We start from the raw sequence: 22,353 nt of genomic DNA, 5'->3' as shown, positions 1-22,353 counted from the left end.
TTTTATGTGAAATTTTTTCTGCGTGCTGTTTTTATAGTGATGATAAACAAAACCACAAACAGAAAAAAAATCATTTTAGGTAATCTGTGTACTCTTCCCTATCACCTAGAGGAGTATGTGATGCATCTTCTTTAGGCTTAATTTAGCTTATATAGTTCGGAAACAAAGCTGTTTAAAACCTTATAGAGAAAGGGGACTGTATATTAAATATTAATCTGAAATTTTTAGATTATTTTTAATAGCTTCACTTTTGCTAGAATTCTTAGAGTTGTAGAACCAGAAGGGACATTTTTCAACCTAGATCTGCACTGTCCCCTAGCCACTAGTCACATATGGCTATTTAAATTTAAATTAACATTAAAGAAAACTTAAAAAAACTTAAAAGATTTACTTTCTTGGTTGCATTAGCCACATTTCAGGTGCTCAGTAGCCCTTTGTGGCTAGTGGCTCCTGGATTAGAGAGTGCAGGTATAAAACATGTTTATCATCATAGAAAGTTCTATGTTGATCTGGATCTACTCCATTTTATATTTGATTTTGTTCAAGGACATGTGTTTAAAGTGCTAATCATTGAGATCACCAACTAAGTTGAACTTTATTTCTTCATTTTCATTTTCCAGTTTTTGGAGCCGTGAGGGATACAGCAGTTTGGTCAATATTGTTTTAACATGCTTCAAATAAATCAGGTGAGTTTGTGTTAAGGCATGTCCTACTTAATATGGTGCTTGGGCCATACATTGTGGAACATTTTAACCCAGCTTTTCTATAACCATAACCCTGACCACTGCTTTACAGAGCAATTACATATTATATATTCATCATAGGAGACTGTGCAGAGCAGGTTGTTTAAGGATTATAGTGATAGTTCTGAAAGTTGTTAACTTTTGAGTGTGCAGAACACAAGGTGTGTCTGGTCTTTTTGATGTTACATCCCTACAGGACTTGGTGTATTCAGCATGTTTACAATTGTGATCTAGCTTCAGTAGATGGCAGTTTTGCAGAATGAAAGCATTTCTAGTGACAAATCTGGTGAAGCAGTTATATCAGTGTGTTAAAAAACGTTCCTTTTCTAGGGCACTGGAAAAGGTTAGAAGGAAGTGCCTTGCTAAATAAACGTTAGCATACAATGTCTTAGACTCACTGAAAAAAATATTTTCCTTGGGTCTTGGCATTTCTCCAAGAACTTTATACATTTAATCTTATCCTTTCTGAACAAATAGGGCTTTGTAATATAATATTAGAAAATACTTTGTTTTATTTCAGATTTTGTAAATTGAGAGAGAAGTTATTTGATGACAAGAAGTAATGACTCTTTTGTGTGCGCGATTTGAGGAAGTAATACACGCCTGGCCCTACCCTGTTCAGTACACCTTGCCTAAGTAATACCCTCTGGTGCCTGTGCACCATACACCATCTCTAAACCAATGATTTCTAAGTTTATACTTAGTCTAGATCTCTTTCCTAAGCTCTAGACTCATGTAGCAGTTACCAACCTGATCTCTTAACTTGGTGTCTTTATACATCTCAGAATTAACATGGGCCCAGCAAACAATCTAAATGCTTCCAATCTAAATGTTTCGGTTCCTGCATTGGGCAGAGTCATTCCAGCTGCAGGAGCTTTGCATAGATTACCTCTCTCTGGGCCTCTCTTTCTCCCTTGTGGTTGGCTCACTTGGCTCCCAATCCTACTATTTGCTCTCATAGTACCCTGCCCTTAATGACATTCTGACATTTGCAGTTATATTCAAATATGTAATTGTTTGCTTAACATCTCTGTTCTTATTAGACCATGTGCTCCATGAAGGTAGCGACTTTGCTTGTTTATTCTTTAATCTCCCCATGTCCTAGAAATAGTTCTGGTTGTATATGGTTTTTCATACATTTACTGAATAAGTGGATGGTTGGTGCTAGGATTGTCACTAAAGCAAGGAGATCTCCATTCTTTTCAACAATAATCACGTAATTGTGTTGTTAGTTTAGGTATTATATGCTTGCTTTGCACAGATGCCATTAACATAAAATCTCTTTCTTATGCAAAGTTCTTTGATTTTCTCCTTGTACTAGAAAATTTTCTTGTGCAATATTGCTTTCATCAAAGATGTTACTAATAATGTAGGTTTAAAAGAATCTTACAGCTGTACTATGCTTAGTGCTTTTTGTACTTTCATAGTTGTTGCCAAATCCCATTGGATTCATTGATGGAGTTTTATGAGACATGACTTGCAAACTATGTTGTAGGTTTGTGTTGATGCTAAATGTATGGATACCTGCTGTTAATTACACAGATACAGTCAGAATAATTTGTTTCATATTCTACCATAGACAGGTGGAAAGAACATTCATTTTATGCCTGTCAACATCATTGAAAATTATAGATTAGTCCTAATGAAGATTTAACTGTGCTACCAGTCATGTTGAATCAGGCCTTACAATTTTAGGCAACATTCTGCAGGGTCACAAGCCGTTCCCTGTGCTTTGGCTAGAAATTGTACACAGTGCTTAGAGGTATACATGCTTTGCTTGTAACACACATATATTTCTAGACTCAACTGAGGATTCTCTCTTGTTATCGACTAAGTTTTATCCCCCCAGATCTTCAAGTCTGAGGAGAAAAATTAATCTATTTTGGAATAGAAGTTATAGAGAAGACTTTCTCTTCAGCCAAACTTAAAGTTGCATTGAATTCTTAAACTTATGAGTGATTGATGTTTTATCATTTTAATGGTAACTGCTTTCCCATTAGAGTGGGATTTATCTCAAGATAAATGTGAAAAGGCATGAAAAGGCAATTGAAGCTGACACCTTAAAGCCTTTGAGGTTTTTACTATGTGATTTTTCAACACTGTCTTTTGGATTAATACTAAATTTTTATTTGAGAGGTCTTTTTGTTTGTTGTCTTAAGATGCCTGAATAGTATTAACAGATTCTTCCATGTGTGTTCCTAGAACTACTTAAAAACAAGGCTATTGAAATATTTTACTTGATATTAATTCTGCTTGACATGATTATTATCAGGGAACATGGGAATGTTCCATGTTCTATTATAGAAATGGCACTTCTACCTTTATTTTTTTTTTTTTAAAGATTTATTTATTTGAGAGAGCGAGAATGAGAGAGTGAGTACATGAGAGGGGGGAGGGCCAGAGGGAGAAGCAGGCTCCTCGCCGAGCAGGGAGTGCGATGCGGGACTCGATCCCAGGACTCCGGGATCATGACCTGAGCCGAAGGCAGTTGCTTAACCAACTGAGCCACCCAGGCGCCCGCACTTCTACTTTTAAATTGTGCTCTTCATTTTTACTTCTGCCTTCTAAGAATGTGTGTTGTCCATGTGCTACTCATGTAGAAAAATTAAGTAGTAGAGATAAGGAAAAAGAAAAAAAAATCACAAATAATTCCACTATTCTTTTACAGAGATATCACTGCTAACATTTTGGGGTGTATACTTCTAGATTTTTTTCTATGCAGGTATGTTTTTATGTGAATATATGTTACTTTAAAAAACTGGGATTGTATAATATTCTGAAGTGATTTAATAATTCATAGTTTGGAATTACTAAAATTTGTTTAATAAAACCCTTATTGTTGGACAGATTTTGTATTATAGTTAGTGCCACAGTGATTTTTTTTCTTTTTTTACATATAACTATGTTCCTTTGTCCATTATTTTCTTATAAGTAATTATTAGAAATGGAAATACTGGTCAAACGGGTATGCAAATTTTAAAGATGTTTGATGCATAAATACCAAACAAAATTATATCTATTAGAATGCCTGTTTCCTTACTTTCCTGACAAATTTTCAATGTTTGCCGATCTGTCTGACAAAAAGTGATATTTTAATTTGCTTTTCTACGATTTGCTTCTGTTTGTTGTTCTTTTGTGTTTTGTCTTTTTGTGAATTGTTTATATGTGTCTACTGGTAACTTTTTCTTTTTATTTGTAAATAAAATTTTTTGGATTTTAAGCCCTTGAGAATTTTTTGAGCTAGTATTTATAATCATTACTTTATATTTTTCATTCATTATTCAACAAATAACTAGTGGGAACCTATGTTTCCAGGGTACTGTACTAAGTAGGAATTTGGTATATTTTGGACCTTTCTCCTTGGTGATTAATTTAAACCGCCAGGGAAAGGAAACCCATTTTAACATTAAGCTGTAGCAAATATAAAGAAAGCATGTGTGTGTGAAATAATATTTTTATTTTTTTTTAAAGATTTTATTTATTTATTTGACAGAGACACAGCGAGAGAGGGAACACAAGCAGGGGGAGTGGGAGAGGGAGAAGCAGGCTTCCCGCTGAGCAGGGAGCCTGATGCGGGGCTCCATCCCAGGACCCTGGGATCATGACCTGAGCCGAAGGCAGACGCTTAATGACTGAGCCACCCAGGCGTCCCTGAAATAATATTTTTAAATGAGTGGCTGAAATAAGGCAAAGTTTTTGGGATTAGTTGATGAAAGAGACTGACAGGGCATGTGTTCTACAGGATTTAAGGGGAAGTCTATATTAGGCAGCTGTAGTATTGGGAGAGCCCAGCAGGAGGGGATTAACAGAAGTCTCTGTAGTCTGGTGGTTTCTTTGAAAGAGTTTTTGTTGGGAACATGGGAGCTAAGAGAAATCTTTAAGGCCTGACTCAAGTGGAATGGGAGGACAGGCAGGACAAAACAGTATTTCAGTGCACGAAGAGTAGGAGAACCCTATAGGGCAAGAGGGAGCAAGGTGTTATGTAGGAAGAATAAAGGTGTGCCAAGATACACTGTAAAGTGTAAAGCTGGGGTAGGATTATCAAGAAACTAAGGCCTAGAGTTTAAGGGATAATGATACCTATCTCACAGGTTTGTTGTGAGGAGTAATTGAACTAATAACAAAGGCAAAATGCTTAGCATTGGCCCTGGTACTCTTGCTACTGCTATTAATACTGCTGTTGCTATTGCTGTCTGGTTCTGGAGATTGAAGAGAAAGGAGGGCAGACATTTAGGTTGGTCATTAGAGTCGAATAGTTGTTTGGGGGAATGAAAAGCACTTGGACATTTTTCAAGTCCAGGTCTGCAGTAAGTGCTCTCCTCTTCCTTGCCATAGGCCCCAAGAACTCTATTCTTTTCTCTTAAAAGCTGCTGCTACTTACTCTTAGTTATTTTATCTCCAAGTCTGGCTGTGGAGTAGAATCTACAATCTGCCAGTCTCTCTCAAAGCTGTAGGATGCAGTCTATAGTTTGAGGATTAAAAAAAATAACATAAGGTTAAAATATGTAGGAAGGACTTTGGCTTTCTGCTGTGTTGGCATAACAGGATTTTTCCTCTGTGTGGCCAGCTTCCAAGATGGCCCTAATGATCCCTGCTTCCTGATATTTATGCCATTGTATAATCTTCTCACACATTGTTTGTGTGGCCAATAAAATGTAGTGGAAATGATGGATCATTTCCAAGGATAGGTTATAAAAGACCTTGTGGCTTTTGCCTCTTCTCTCTCCCTTTGTGCTGCCCTCCCCTCTCCCCACTCACCCCTTGCTCATTCAGAGTAGTTAGCTGCCATGTTGTGAATAGCTCTATGAAGAGGTCCATGTGGTGAGAAATTGAGGCCTCCTGCCAACAGCTAACAAGGAACTGAGGCCTCTAGCCAACAGTGTATGACTGAGTCTTCTTGGAAGCAGACCTTCCAGCCCTTGTCAGGTTTCCAGCTGTAAACCACTGGCCCATCAACATCTTGACTGCAACCTCAGGAGATATCCTGAGCCAGAACCACCCAGCTAAGCTGATTCTTGATTGCTGAACCTCAGAAACTGTGTGAAAATATAAATGCTTGTTTTTTAAGATGATAAGTTGGGGGTAATTTGTTATGCAGCGGTAATATACCCTTCCTTCTTAAACAACTTGAGAACATATAAATATGTAAACAATGATTTTTAGACATTGGATGGCAGGTGGCATCAGACTGCTCCCTGAGAGAATGGAAACAAATGAGGTAAGCCCTTCTGTTAACACCAGTTTACATTAGAGCCTAGAGGTTGTTTATAGGCTGCAGTGCAAGGAGGAGGAACCAAAACAGAGCTCACTTTTGTTGAGATTAAGAAACAAAGATAGGTGTTTGGGAAGGCCAAGATGGTTAGAATTGCAGGGCAGAGTGCCAGAGAGAAGAGACTTGGGGGGAGAGGGATGAGTTTATAGGTAAGTAAAAAAGTGCACTCAAGCATGAAAACATTTTAGAGATCTGCAGAGGGTGTTCCTTGAGTTTTTGGCTGAGTTCTGAGCTGTAGATGCATGACAAGACCTACTCAAAGTCAGGGAAAGAACTACTGGAAAGCAGTAAGAAAACATTTCCAGAATTCATACAAGGTGTTAATAGTTTGTGTCTAGACTATCCAGAGTCTAAAGACCTTGTAATACGTGTGGCATTGGGAAGAGTCTTCAGAAGGCTTCAAGTGATCTGAAGTAACTTAACTGTGCACCAGAATAAAGACCAGCATTAGAGGAATGCAACACAATTCAGAATCCAACAATAAAATTTATGGTTTTAATCATTCATTCAGAAATTACAATGCTTGTTTCACCTTGAATAAGGGTTATAACAATTAGAGAGATCAGTAAGGAAGTACAGGACTTGAACAGCATTATAAGCCAGTTAGACTTAATTGACATACACAAAACACCCGGTAAGAGCAGAATACACATTTTTTCAAGTGCACATGAGACATTCTAGAAGGGATAGTCCATATATTAGACCACAAAATCTCAAAACATTTTAAATAATTGAAATCATTAAAGTATCTTCAGTCACAGTGGAATGAAGCTAGAAGTCAATGAGAATAATGGAAAACTCACAAATATGTAGAAATTGAACAACATACTCATAAATAACCAGTAGGTCAAAGAAGAAATCACAGGGGAAATTAGAAAATAATTAACAGACAAATGAAAATGAAAACACAGCATACCATAACATAATGAGATACAGCAAAAGCAGTGCTCAGAGGGAAATTTATAGCAATAAATACCTATATTTAAGAAGAAGAACTCCAGAGAACTCAAATCTAATTTTTCACCTTACGGAAACTAGAAAAAGAGAGCAAATTAAACCCAAAGCAAGCCGATAAAGATTAAAGTGGTGATAAGTGAAACAGAGTATAGGAAACAATATAGAGAATCAGTAAAACCAAAAGTTGGTTCTTTGAGAAGATAACGAAATTGACAGACCATTACCTAGACTGACAAAGGGAAAAAGCAAAGACACCTATAACTAAAATCAGAAATGAAAGTGGAGATATTGTTGCTGACCTTGAAGAAATAAAAAAGGTTGTAAGAGACTACTTTGAACAACTGTATATCAACAGATTGGATAACCTACATGAATGGACAAATTCCTAGAAACATAGATTACCAAAACTGACTCAAGAAGCAGTAGAAAATATGAACTGACCTATAACAAGCAAACAGATTGAATTAATAATAATAATAAAAAATCCCTCCAGAACAAAGAAAAGTCCGGGACCAGGCGGCATAACTGGTGAAGTCTACCAAACATTTAAAGGAGAATTAACACAAATTCCTCTCGGACTCTTCCCCAAAATAGGAGGACAGAGAATACTTCCTAACTCAATGAGACCAGCATTACTCTGATACCAAAGCCAGACACGATGAGAAACAACACAAAAACTACAGATCGATATTCCTTATGAGTGTAGATGCAAAAATCCTCAACAAAACACTAAGACGCTGAATCCAACAGTATATTTAAATGGTTATATACCATGACCAAGTGGAATTTATCCAGGTGGGAATGCCAGAGCAGTTCAACATAGGAAAATCAATCAGTGTAATACACACTGCATTAATAGGATGAAGGGAAACAAGCAAACAGACATCACCAGTTAATATGGAAGACTTTGACAAAATATAACACCTGTTGTATTTTATATTACAATAGAAACACTCTAGAACTAGGAAGAGAAGGGAAATTCATCAATATGATAAAGGGATTTATGAAAAACCCACAGCTAGCATCCAATAGTGAAAGACTGAAAACTTTTCCTTATGATCAGGAACAAGACAAGGATGCCTCCTTTCTTTTTAAAGATATTTATTTGAGAGAGTGAGCAAGAGAGAGAGCACAAGTGGGGGGAGGAGCAGAGGGAGAGGGAGAATTAGACTGCTCACTGAGCAGCGAACAGGGAGTCCAACGTGGGGCTCGACCTGAGCTGAAGGCAGACGCTTAACCAACAAAGCCACCCAGGTGCCCCAAGGGTGCCTATTTTCATACTACTATTCAACATTGTTGTAGGAGTTATAGCCAGAGAAATTAGGCAAGAAAAAGAAAATCCAAATTAGGAAGGAAGAACTAAAGTTATTTCTATTTGTAGACAACATGATCCCATATATAGAAGACCCCAAAGAATCCACAAAAACCCACTAGAGCTAATACACAAATTCAGAAAACTTGTCAGTATAAGATCAACACACAAAATAAAATTGTGTTTCTGTATACCAGTGGTGAACAATCCAAAAGGAAACTAAGAAAACTGTTCCATTTAATATTGTCCAAAAGCATAAGGAGTTGAAAGATTTGTACACTGAAAACTATAAAACATTGTTGAGAGAAATTAAAGAAGACCTAAATAAATGGAAAGACATTCTGTGTTTATAGATTGGAAAACTTAATATTGTTGAGGTGGCAGTGCTATGCAAAACAAGGTACAGATTAAATGTGATCTTTATCAGAATTCTAGTGACCTTTTTGCAGAACTGGAAAGTCAGATTCTTTAATTCATATGAAATTGTAGTGGGCCCAAATAGCCAAAACTCTGTTCTTGAAAATGAATAGAGTTGGAGGACTCATACTTCCCCATTTCAAAACATATTATAAAGCTACAGTAGTCAAAACAGTGTGGTACTGACATAAGGATAGACATATAAACCAATGGAATAGAATTGAGAGAAATTAACTAATGTATAAAAATTATATTATTATATATAACATATATATATCTATCTCCAAATGATCTTTGACAAGAGGGTCACGACCACTCAATGCAAGAAAGAATAATTCTTTAACAAATAGTTTTGGGACAAATAGATATCCACATGCAAAAGAATAAACTTGGATCCCTACTCACACCACATTAAAATATTAACTCTAAATGGATCAGTGACCTAAATATAAGAACTAAAACCGTGACAACTCAGCAACAAAACTACAAACAACCCAACTAAGAAATGGGCAAAGGACTTGAATTGACAATTCTCTAAAGAAGATGTACAAATGGCCAATGTGCACATTTTTAAAAATTTTTTAAATTTAAAATTTTTTTATCTTCTAGATTTTTAAAAATTTATTAGAGAGTGAATGAGCAGGGAGAGCAGTAGAGGGAGAGGGAGAAGCAGACTCCCTGCTGAGCAGGGAGCCTGATGTGGGGCTCAATCCCAGGACTCTGAGATAATGACCTGAGCCGAAGGCGGACGCCCAACTGACTGAACCACCCAGGCACCCTGGCTAATATGCATATGAAAAAATACTGAGCCTTGTTAATGATAAGGGAAATGCACATGAAAAGCACAATGACGTACCACTTCATGCCTACTAGAATGGCTAAAATAAAAAACAAAAACAGTAACAAGTGTTGGTAAGTATGTAGAGAAACAAATCCTTGTACATTGCTGGTGGGAATGTAAAATGGTTAACCTTCTGCGGAAGACAGTTTGGCAGTTCTTTAAAAAATTAAACATAGAATTAGCGTATGACCCAGTCATTCCACTCCTAGGTGTATACCCAAAAGAACTGAAAACAGGTACTCAAATATATGTACACACTTTTTCATAGTAATACTGTTTACAATAGCCAAATGATGGAAGCAGCCCAGATGCCTGTAGATGGATGAACAGATACACAAATACCACTGACTATTATTCAGCTATATATAGAAAAACAAAACAGAACTGAAGTACTGATACATGCTATAGTGTTGTGAACCTTGGAAACATTTTGCTAAGTGAAATAAGTCAGAAACAAAAGTCACATATTGTATGATTCCATTTATATGAAATATCTATAATAAGTAAACCTATATAAACAGAACTCAGATTGGTGTTTGCCAGGGCCTAGGGGTAAGGGAAATAGGGAGCAACTGTGTAATGGGTACAGAGTTTCTTTTTGGGGTGATAAAAATGTTTTGGAACTAGATAGAGATGTTAGTTGCACAACACTGTGAATGTACTAAATGCCACTGATTTGTTCATTTAAAAATGTTTAATTTGGTGTTATGTCAATTTCACCTCAAAAAAAAAAAAAGGAGTTGGGTTCAAGATGGTGATGTAGGAAGATTCTGAGCTTGCTCCTCCCATAACAAATGAACAACTACACATGAAATAATTTCCTCTGAAAAAGACCACAAGACTGGATGAACAGAACCTCTACAACAAAGGACAAAAAAGACAGCACTGAGATGGGGAGAAGAGGCAGAGACATCATCTTGTAAAAACACCCATCCCAGGTGTGATACACAATCAGGAGGGAACTCAGAAATACAAAACTTTCCTGAGGAGCAGGAGGTTAGTGCTTCACAACAGGCATCCCAATCCTTAGGTCCTGTATAAGAGAGACAAGCCACAGGCTTTTACAACCACTGGGATTATACCCAGAGAAACCATAAATTAGGGAATGGAGAACCCACTCTTAAAGGGTTCGCACATATACACACCCCAGGACCAACACAAAAATACCAATTTGAAGAGTGCCTTTGTGAAGAAAACCCACTTAGTAATTTTAAGGCATCTGTCAGTCAGGCAGGAAACTGTTGCGACTTTCTCTGGAGATGGAGACATTGGTGGGTGCCATATTTGTGACCTCATCCTACCTTGCTAATGTGGGTGCTGGTGGGAACCATTTTGTAATTATCTCTCAAATTGCTAGAGCCAGTGGGCGCATCCAGCTGAGAACCCTGCCCACTCCCACAGTATAATCACATGTTGCAGCCAGGTGGAAGCTCCACACAGCCACATACTGCAGCTGAGCCAGGTGTCAGCCTCACTCACCCTATGCTGCAGACATGGTGCCACCACAGTAGACAGTGCATACAGTCCACCTAGGGGATCTGGCTCTGGTGGTCAGAGGGGATTTTTGCTTTTGAGGTGCATGTGACATCTACACAAGGCTGCTCCTTCAAGACTAGGAGAGATAGTGGATTTGCCTGGTCCATAGAAACAAACAAGAGCCAGGCAAAATGAGGAGACAGAGAATATGTTCCAAATGAAAGAACAAGATAAAACCTCAGAAAATGACATTAATGAAATGGAGATAAGCAAATCAGCCTGATAAAGAATTCAAAGTTAAGGGCCATAAAGATGCTCCCTGAACTTGGGAGAAGAATAGATGAACACAGTGAGATCCTTCATAAAGAGACAGTATAAGAAGGGTCAAACAGAAGTTATGGAGCTGAAGAGTGAAATAATTGAAAACTACACTAGACGGGTTTAAAGGCAGACTGGGTGAACTGAATATTGGATCACTGAGCTGATGATCAGCTGATGACAAAGCAGTGGAACTCGTGTAGATGCAGTAGTGAAAAGAAAAAAGAATTTTAAAAAATGAAGATACCTGAAGGGATCCTTGGGACAGCATCAAGTGGGATAACGTCCACTTTCTATGGGTCCTAGAAGGAAAAAGAGAGAAAGGGGCAGAAAACTTACCTGAAGAAATAATGGCTGAAAACTTTCCTAATCTGGGGAACGAAGTAGATACACAGTTCCGGAAACTCGGGGAATTCCAAATAAGATGAATCCAAAGAGATACACATCAAGGTACATTATAATTAAAATGGTTGAAGTTAAAGAGAGAACCTTAAACGTAGCAAGAGAAAAACAACTTATTACATAAAAGGAAAGTCTCATAAGGCCATCAGCAGAGTTTTCAGCAGAAACTTTGCAAGACAGAAGCAAATGGCATGACATATTCAAAGTGCTGAATGCAAAAAAAACTTCCAACCAAAAATTCTCTACTTGACAAGGTTATTGTTCAGAATTGAAGGAGAGACTAAGAATTTTTCAGATAATCAAAAGCTAAAGGAATTCATCACTATTAAACCAGCCTTATAAGAAATGTTTCAAGGGACTTATCTAAACTGAAAAGAAATGGCATTAATAACAAAATGTATGAAAGTAAAAATCTCACTGGAAAAGGTAAATATATATTAAAAGTAGTGGATCAGAGGTGCCTGCATGGCCCAGTCATTTAAGCGTCCAGCTTTTGATTTCATCTCAGGTCATGATCTCAGGGTTGTGAGACTGAGCCCCACATCAGGCTCTGCACTGAGTGTAGAGACTGCTTGAGATTCTCTCTCTCCCTCTCTGTCTGCCCCTCCCTGCCCCCAAAATAAAAAAAAAAAAAAGTAGAGGATCAATCACTTATAAAGCAAATATGAAGCTTAAGAAAAGAGAAAAATAGTGAAGTTAACTAAAACTGTGATAGTTAAGGGCTGCCTCAAATGATGTTGAATGTGACATCAAAAATATAAAACATGGGCAGGGGTGAAGAAAATATGTTTTGAAATATATTCAAATTTAATTGCTATCAACTCAAAGCAGCCCATTCTATGCATAGTAAGTTCTATATGAATCTCATGGTAACCACAAAGCAGAAATTTACAGCAAATACACAAAAGAAAATGAGAAAGGAATCTGAACATAACACTAAAGAAAGCCATAAAACCACAAGGGAAGAGAAAGAAGAAAGCAGGAACTATGAAAACAGCCAGAAAACAATGAACAAAATGGAAATAAGTACATACTTATAAATAATTACAGTATTGTAAATGGACTAAACTCTCTAATCAAAAGACACAGTGGCTGAATGGATTAAAAAAAAAAAAGCAATACCTGTCTATATGCTGCCTACAAGAATCTCACTTCAGAAAGGACATACACAGACTAAAAATGAAGGGATGGAGAAAACTATTCCATGTAAACAGGAATGAAAAGAAAGCTGGAGGGGTGCCTGGCTGGCTCAGTTGGTGGAGCATGTGACTCTTGATCTCAGGGTCATGAGTTGAAGCCCCATGTTGGGTGTAGAGCTTATTAAAAAAAGAAAAGAAAAGAAAACTACTATAGCTATACTCACAGTAAACAAAATAGACTTTAAAATAAAATTGTAATAATAGACAAGGAAGGGCATTACATAATGATAAAGGAGTCAATCCAACAAGATATGACATTAATAAATATGTATGCATCCAACATAGGAACATCAAGACATATAAAACAAATATTAACAGACTGAAAGGGAGGAATTGATAGCAATACAGTAATAGTAGGGGACTTTAACACCCCACTTACATCAACAAAAGATCATCCAAACAGGAAATTAATAAGGAAACATCAGCTTAAATGACACCAGATGGACTTAATATATTCAGAACATTCCATTCAAAAGCAACAATACACATTATTCTCAAGTGAACATCGTATATTCTCTAGGCTCAATCACATGTTAGGCCACCAATTAAGCCTCAATAAATTTAGAAAGATTGAAATTCTTTTGAGCATTTTTTTCTGATCACAATGGTATGAAACTAGAAATCAATTACAAGAAGAAAACTTGAAAAACCACTAAAATGGGGAGGTTAAATGACATGCCACACAACATTTTTGTCATTGAAGATAACAAAGAAATAAATACAGAGAGACAAATGAAAATAGAACTCTGATATACCAAAATCTTTGGGGTACAGCAAGAGCAATTCTAAGAGAGAATATTACAGTAATACAGGACTACGTCAAGGAACAAGAAAAATCTCCAGCAATCTAACTTTACACCTGAAGGAGCTAGGAAAAAAAAGAATAAATGAAAAAGTTAGTAGAAGAAAAGAAATAATAGAGATCAGAGCAGAAATAATTGAACTACAGACTGAGAAACAATAGAAAAAATTAATAAAGCTAAGAGCTGGTTCTTTGAAAAGATAAAGTTGACAAACTTTTAGTTAGACTAGCCAAGAAAAAAAGAGAAGGTTCTAAAAATCAAAATCATAAATTGAAAGAGGAGAAATTACAACTGACAGCACAGTACAAAGGATTGTAAGAGGCCACCAAGAAATATATGCTAACAAATTGTACAACTTAGAGGAAATGGATAAATTCCTAGAAACATACAATCTTCTAGGACTCAGTCATGAGGAAATAGAAAAATCTGAATGAACCAATTACTATTAAGGAGATCAATCAGTAATCAAAAACATCCCAACAAGCAAAAGTCTAAGACCAGATGGTTTCACTGGTGATTTCTACCAAACATTCAAAAAGATTTAAAACCTATCTTTCTCAAACTCTTCCAAAAAATTGAGGAGGTAATACTTTCAAACTAATTTTATGAGGCCGGCATTACCCTGATAGCAAACCAGACAAGGACACAACATAAAAATTTCTTAAAAGTTACAGGCCAGCATCATTAATGAATATTGATGCAAAAATTCTAACAAAATATTAGCAAACTGAATTCAAGAATACATTAAAGGGATAATAAACCATGATCAAGTGGGATTTATTTGAGGGATGCAAGGATGGTTCAATATCCACAAATCAACCAACATGATACACCACATTAACAAAATGAAGGAAAGAATTGTATGATCATCTTTATAGATGCAGAAAAAGCATTTGACAAATTTCAACATACTTTTTTTTTTAAAGGTAAGTTTTCTTGTTTTTTTTTTAAGATTTTATTTTATTTATTTGACAGAGAGACACAGCGAGAGAGGGAACACAAGCAGGGGGAGTGGGAAAGGAAGAAGCAGGCTCTCCATGGAGCAGGGAGCCCTATGCGGGGCTCGATCTCAGGACCCCGGGATCATGACCTGAACCAAAGGCAGATGCTTAATGACTGAGCCACCCAGGTGCCCCTCAACATACATTTTTGATAAAAACTCTAAATGAAGTGGGTACAGAGAGAGTGTACCTCAACATAACAAAGGCCATATGTAGTAAACCCACAGTTAACGTCGTACTCGGTGGTAAGCAGCTGAAAGCTTTCCCTCTAAGATCAGGAACAAGACAAGGATGCCCACTCTTACCACTTTTATTCAGTGTAGTGTTGGAGATCCTAGCCACAGCAATTGGTAGGAAAAAGAAATAAAAGGCATCCAGATTGGAAAGGAAGAAGTAAAACTGTCACCACCTAAATATGACATGATGCTATAGAAAACCTAAAAGATTTCACCAAAACCTGTTACAACTAATAAATGAATTCAGTAAATTAATGGAATACAAAATCAACATAAAGAAATCTGTGGAGTTTTTATAATGAGTTATTAGCAAGAATAATTAAGAAAGCAATCTCATTTGTAATTGTATCAAAAAGAATAAAGTACCTAGGAATAAATTTAACCAACAAGGTTTAAGACCTATACACTGAAAACTAAGACATCATGAAAGAAATTGAAGCGAACACAAATGTAAATAAATACCATACTCATGGATTGGAAGAATTGATATTAAAATGTCCATATCACCCAAAGCAATCTGCTGATTCAGTGTAATCGCTATCAAAATTCAAATGGCCTTTTGACAAACTAGACCAAATAATTCTGAAATTTATATGGAACCACATCCTCACCAATACTTATTTTCTTTTCTTCTCCTTCCTTCCATCCTTTTCTTTTTTGGTTAATGGTCATTCTAATGGGTGGGAAGTGGTATTTTATTGTGGTTTTGATTTGCATTTTTCTGATGATTAGTGATATTAATATCTTTTCATATGCCTGTTGGCTGTTTGTGTATCATCTTTGAAGAAATGTCTATTCAAAGTTCCTTGCTCATTTTTTAATTGGGATTTATTTTTTTGTTGTTGTTGAGCTGTAAGAGTTCTTTATATATTCTGGATATCAGTCCCTTATCCAGGTATATGATTTGCAATGGAAACAGCTTTTTTTTTTTTAAGATTTTATTTGTGAAAGAGAGAGAAAAGAGAGTGTGCACACAGCAGGGGGAGCGGCAGTGGGAGAAGCAGGCTCCCTGCTGAGCAAGGAGCCCGATGCAGGACTCAGTCCCAGGACCCTGGGATCATGACATGAGCTGAAGGCAGATGCTTAACTGACTGAGCCACCCCAGGCATCCCTGGAAACAACATTTTTTTTTTTTTAAAGACTTTATCCATTCATTTGAGAGAGAGAGAGAGGGAGGGGGAGTGGCAGGCAGAAGGAGAAGCAGGCTCCGTGCTGAGCAAGGAGCCCAGTGCAGGACTTGATCCCAGGACCCTGGGATCATGACCTGAGCTGAAGGCAGATGCTTAACTGACTGAGCCACCCAGGCACCCCTGGAAACAACTCTTGAGAAGCAAAGTCAGAGAATTTATTTTCAGCGGACTTGCACTGCAAGAAATCCTAAAGGAAGTTATTTAGGCAAAAGGAAAATATTAACAGGTGGAAATTTGGATGTGTGAAGAGGAATGAAGAGTGCAAGAAATGGTAAAATATGGGGTAAATATAAAAGATATTTTCTTCCTTTTTAAACTTTTCAAAAGATAGATAGTTGATTATTTATTTATTTATTTATTTATTAAGATTTTATTTATTTATTTGAGAGAGAGAGAATAAGAGATAGAGAGCATGAGAGGGAAGAGGGTCAGAGGGAGAAGCAGACTCCCCGCCGAGCAGGGAGCCTGATGTGGGACTCGATCCCGGGACTCCAGGATCATGACCTGGGCGGAAAGCAGTTGCTTAACCAACTGAGCCACCCAGGCTCCCGATAGTTGATTATTTAAAGGAAATATAATAACAGTGAGTTCGTGGCTTATAGTGTACATGGAAATAGATTGATTGATGTCAGTATCATAAAGAATGGTACAGGAGAAAGTATAGTATTGTTAGGTGCCTATACTGTACACAAAGTGGTATAGTATTTATTTGAGTGTAGACTTTGTATACTTTAGAGCAATTGCTAATAAAAAATAAAGAAAAATAACTTATAAGCCCATGGGGGAGATGAAATTGAATATTAAAAACTAATCAGTCCACAAGAAGGTAGGCAGAGTTGAAGAAAGAAATAAACAAGAGATGGGACAAAAATAGTAAAATAGTAGATTCAAATCTTACTTTTTTGATAATTAAATTAAATATAAATGCTATAAACAACCTAGTTAAAAAGTAAAGATACTCAGATTGGCTAAAAAAGTAATACTCAAATATATGATGTCAGGAAACTTATTTGGAATATAAAGGTAAAAATAGATTAAAAGTACAAGGATGGTTTGCATCTGGCTCATATGTCCTAACAGGGACTATATTTATACTCATCACGAAACAATCCCCTGCTCCACAAACAAAGTACACCAAACAGTAGTTCTGAAGACATTGCATATGAGGCAATGATGGTCAGTGATCCCTGAGTGGTGAGAAACAAGTGAAGTGAGCCCTGCAATTCCCTCTGCTGCACGGAGAGACTCACCAGGATATGGCACAGGCAGTGAGAACTGAGGTGTGGAGTTTGGCACATTCCCCTGGTTGAGGAGATGTTGTTGTTGTGGATGAGTCACAAATTATAAAAGCAAGAGAACAAAATATTTACAAGTCACTTAACTGCATCCCAGAACAAAGTTCAGGAAGATTTGTAGGAGTGGGAAATACCAGCATACAACAAATTGAAATTCATAGTGCATGTCATTCAGTTAAAGATTCCCATATATGCACAGGACCCAAAAAACAACCCATCATGAAAATAATCATAGGGACACAGAATTGACACAGATGATAGAATTAGCAGAGGATGTTAAAAGTATTTGTTGTAATTATATTCCATATGTTCAGAAAGTGAGAAACAGGTAAGATGCAAAGAGATCCATGTAGAACTTTTAAAGATGAAAACTATATCTGAGACAAAGAATACAGTAGATGAGATAAGTGGCAGATTGGACGTTGCAGGAAAAAGATTAATGAACTTGAAGGCATAGCAATAGAAACCATCCAATAGAAACATACAGAGAAGGAAGAGGGAGAAAACATCAGTTTGTTGTAGGATACCTTCAAACAATCAAATATATAAGTAATTAGAGTTCCTAAAGGAGGCAGTTTACATAAAAATATATTTCCAGAAATAGTGGCCAAAAACTTTCTGAATATGTTTCATTAAGATGAAACCATAAACCAAAACTTTCCAAATAAGTTTTAAGATGAAACTGTAAAAAAATGAATGAGCTACCAAGTATAAGCAGTATAAAGGAAACTATACCAAGGCTCATCACAATCAAATTACCAAATACAAGTAATAAAGAGAAAATCTTAAAAGCAGTCAGAAAAAAAAAAAGACATGATCAAGTTGTGTGCATAGGAACAAAGATAAAGATGACATTAGATTTCTTGTCAGAAATAATATAAGCAAGAAAACTGGAATAGCATGTTTAAGGTACTGAAAGATGAAAAAATAATCTCCCTAGAATTCTATATCTGGCAAAAATATGTTTCAGAAACCAATATGAAAAAATTCATCATGTTCAAGATGCTGCTTCAGAAAAGCTGAAGAAATTCAATGCTGCTTCCCCCATCCCCCACACTTTAGGAAATTTTAAAGTCCTTCAGACAGCAGGAAAATTATGCCAGTTGAATTAAAAAAAAAAAAAACGCAAGAAATGGTAACTAGGGTAAATATATAGAATTTGTTTCTTATTTAATCTCTTTAAAATGTAGTTTTTTAAAGTCAAAATATTAACAAGATACTGTATGGTTTATCGCATCCATAAAAGTAAAATGCATGATAATAGTAGCTTAAAGGCCAAGGGAGAAATGGAAGCATATTATAAGACTCTTACTCTCTACACTAGGTGGTGCGATATCTTTTAAAGGTAGACTGTGATAAATTAAAGGTATGTATTGTAAACTCACTAAAATAGGAAAACAAAGAGTCATAAGTAATAAGCGAAGAAAAGTAGATAGAATTTAATCATACAAAAACAATCCAACAGAAGTCATGACAGCATGAAAAGGGAAAGAAGGTCAGCTGGGTAGCAAGATATGTTCTAATGAGTAAGATGAAATGTTCTAATGAATAACTGCATTAAATATAAACAAATATAATATTCTAAACACCCCAACTTAAAGGCCAAGATTGAATCAAAAGCAAGATCCAGCCGTATACTTGCCTACAAGAAGCAGTTTTAACTGTATACACAAATAGGTTAAAAGTAAAACGTGGAAAATGATATAACATGGTAACCTATTAGAAAGAAACTTGGAATGAGTTTATTAGTTTCAGACAAAGGAGATTTCAGTATTATCTGGGACAAAGCAGGTCATTTCATAACAATAATGGGGTCAGTTAATTAAGAGGACATAAGAGGTTTTATATTTATGCACTTAACTGAACTTTAAAACATACAGAACAAAATTAATAGAAATGCAAAGAGAAATTCATAATTATGGTCAGATTTCAGTAATATCCTCAATAATTGATATAAGTGGACAGAAAATTACCAAATATACAGTTGAGTTGGATACTATTGTCAAGCAACTTGACCTAACTAGATTTACAAAACACTGTACTCAAGAAGAGCAGAAGATACATTTATTTAGAAGTTTACACAGAACGTTTACCAAGATTGACTGTGTTTGCCAAGATAGAGCCATAAAAGAAGTCTCAATAAATTCAGAAGGATTCAATTCATAAAGAAGAATCTCAGACCACAGTGGAATTAAACTAGAAGTCATTAATAGAAAAATCCTTGGAAAAAATTCCCAAATATTTGGAAATTAAATAGCATGCTTATAAGTAATACATCGTTAGAAGAAGAAATCAAATGGGAAATTGGGAAATATTTTAAATTGAATGAGAACAGAAACAACATATTCAAGATGCTGCTAAAACAGTACTTAGAGGGAAATCTATAGCTCTAAATGTCTATATTAGAAAAGAAGAAAGATCTCAAATAAATGACTTCAGTTTCATTCAAATGATTTCAGAGTCAAAAAAGAAGAGTAAATTAGTCCCAAAGGAAGCAGAAGAAAATAATAATCTGAATAGCCCTCTATTAAATAAATTGAAATTGTAGTTAAAAATCTGCTTACAAAGAAAACTCCAGGTCTAGATAGTTTCACTGGTGAATTATATAAAACACTATGGGAAGAAATAATATCAATTCTACATCAACTTTTTAAAAATATTTGAAGTGGATGGAATATTTTCCAAAGCCTATGATGCTAGCATTACTGGGAAACCAGACCAGGCAAAGACATTATAAGTAAACTTCAGAATACTACTACTTGTGAGCATAGATGCAAAAAATCTAAACCAAATTTCAGCAGATCAAATTTGACAGTGTATTAAAAGGTTAATATGTCATGACCACTTGGTGTTTATCCCAGGAATGCAAGGTTGGTTTAACAATGAAAAAAAAATTGGGATGCCTGGGTGGCTCAGTTTGTTAAATGTTGGCCTTCGCTCAGGTCATGATCCCAGCATCGGGCTTCCTGCTCAGCAGTGAGCCTGCTTCTCCCTCTGCCTGCTCTGCCTGCCGCTCCCCCTGCTTGTGCTCTCTCTCTCTCTGTCAAATAAAATCTTAAAAAAAAACGATATAATTCATATTTACAAACTAAAAAGTAAAAATCATGATCATCTTGGTAGATGCAGAGAAATCATTTGATTAATCCAATAAATTGCATTCCTGATTAAAAAAAACACCCTTTAGCAAACTAGGAATAGAAGTGAGGTTCCTCAGTCTGTTAATGGACATTCATGACAAACCTTATTTACTGACATTGTACATACTGGTGAAAGATTGAATACTTTCTTTATATAATCAGGAACAAGATAGAGATGTTTACTTTCACCAGTCTTATTCAGCATTGTCCTGGAGGTTCTAACTAGTGCCGTCAGGAAAGAAAAAATAAATAAATGTTATTCACACGGGAAAGGAAGGAATAAAACTGTCCTATTCACTGATGGCCTGATTGTCTATGTCGAAAATTTCACAGAATCCTATTACCACTAATTGAATGAGTTTACTAAGGTTGAAGTATATAACATTAATATACAAAAATCAGGTGGGTTTCTGTAAAGTAGCAAGGAGCAATCAGAAATTGAAATAAAAATTACCATTTAAAAATATAAAAATATGAAATACTTATGATAAATCTGACAAAATATGTTAAAGAAAATTGAAAACTACAAACTACTGTTGAAAGTGAAGGATCCCTAAATACATTGAGAGATACAATTGATACAGATTCTGGATCTTGAATTGAATTATTTGCTAAAATTTATTTGTAATTCCCCAAATCAGTATTTGCAGTGCTTTGCAGAGTGGCACAAAATTTGAGTTGCCTGATGTGCACAGTCCAAACTGAGGATGACCATTCTGTTTTCTTGTTTTAGCCCTCATGCATAAAGCAAGTGTCCTTTTCTTGCTCTGTTTAGTGCCACATTTTTAGCATTTTGGTGTTTTTTGTTGGTGATTTAGCTGTTTAAAATGTCTCCTAAGCATGATGCTGAAGTGCTGGGTAGTATTCCTAAGCACAAGAAAGTTGTGATGTGCCTTATGGAGAAAGTACATGTATTTAGATAAGCTTTGTTCAGGCAGGAGTTAGAGTGTTGTCAGTTCTGAGTTCAGTGTTAATGAATCAACGATATGTACTAAGTAGGGGATCTATAAGCAGAAACACACGAAAAACAAGGTTATATATTGATTGAGAAAAACGTTACGACTAGAGGTTTGTAGAAACCCATCTTTCCCCTAGTAGCAATGGTTGAATATTTGATAATTCACTGTTTATGGGGACATTATAAAACACAATTATCATTGAGATGTTTTTATTTCAGTATTGAGAATTAACTGTATAACCTGTACATGAGTTGGAAAACTCAACTTTGTTAAAATGGTGATTTTTACCCAGTTAATCTGAGGATTCAAGGGAATTCTTCCCTAATCCTTGCAGGCATTTTTGCCTAAATTAAAATTCATATGTAAATGCAAGAACTTAGAATAGCCAAAAGAGGTGTGAAAAAGAACAGTGTTGTGGGGCCAACACTACCTAATTTCACGAACTACTATAAAGCTACAGTAAAAGCAGCATTGGCATAAAAATAGGCAAATGGATCAATGAACATAAGAGCTAGGCCAGAAATAAACCCACTTACATATCGATAACTGATTTTGACAAAGCCATAAAAAGCAATACAGTGGAAAAATGCAATTTTCACAAATAGGGCTTGAGCACTGCACATTGATCTACAAAAAATGGAATTGAATTAATATTTTGCACCATGTGCAAAAATTAATTCAAAATGGCCCAGAGACCTAAATGTGCAACCTAAAACTATAAAACTTCTAGAAGAAAACATAGGGGAAAATCTTTGAGACCTTAACTAGGTAATGATTTCTTAGATACAGCACCAG

General features: G+C 35.9%; 1 protein-coding gene across 1 annotated transcript in view; it reads left to right on the top strand.

The window, feature by feature from the left end:
• STAU2 (staufen double-stranded RNA binding protein 2) overlaps positions 1-22,353 on the top strand; it is a 304,220-nt gene that overhangs the window by 6,765 nt on the left and 275,102 nt on the right. Inside the window, 1 exon segment of the mRNA XM_035727107.1 lies at positions 621-686. The gene's annotated coding sequence lies outside the window, so the exon portion shown is untranslated.

The sequence above is a fragment of the Zalophus californianus genome, chromosome 4 (genome assembly GCF_009762305.2).
Source record: "Zalophus californianus isolate mZalCal1 chromosome 4, mZalCal1.pri.v2, whole genome shotgun sequence".
NCBI classification, from domain to species: Eukaryota; Metazoa; Chordata; class Mammalia; order Carnivora; family Otariidae; genus Zalophus; species Zalophus californianus.
Note: the sequence above shows the minus strand (reverse complement) of the source record. Positions and strands in the feature narration are given on the sequence as shown.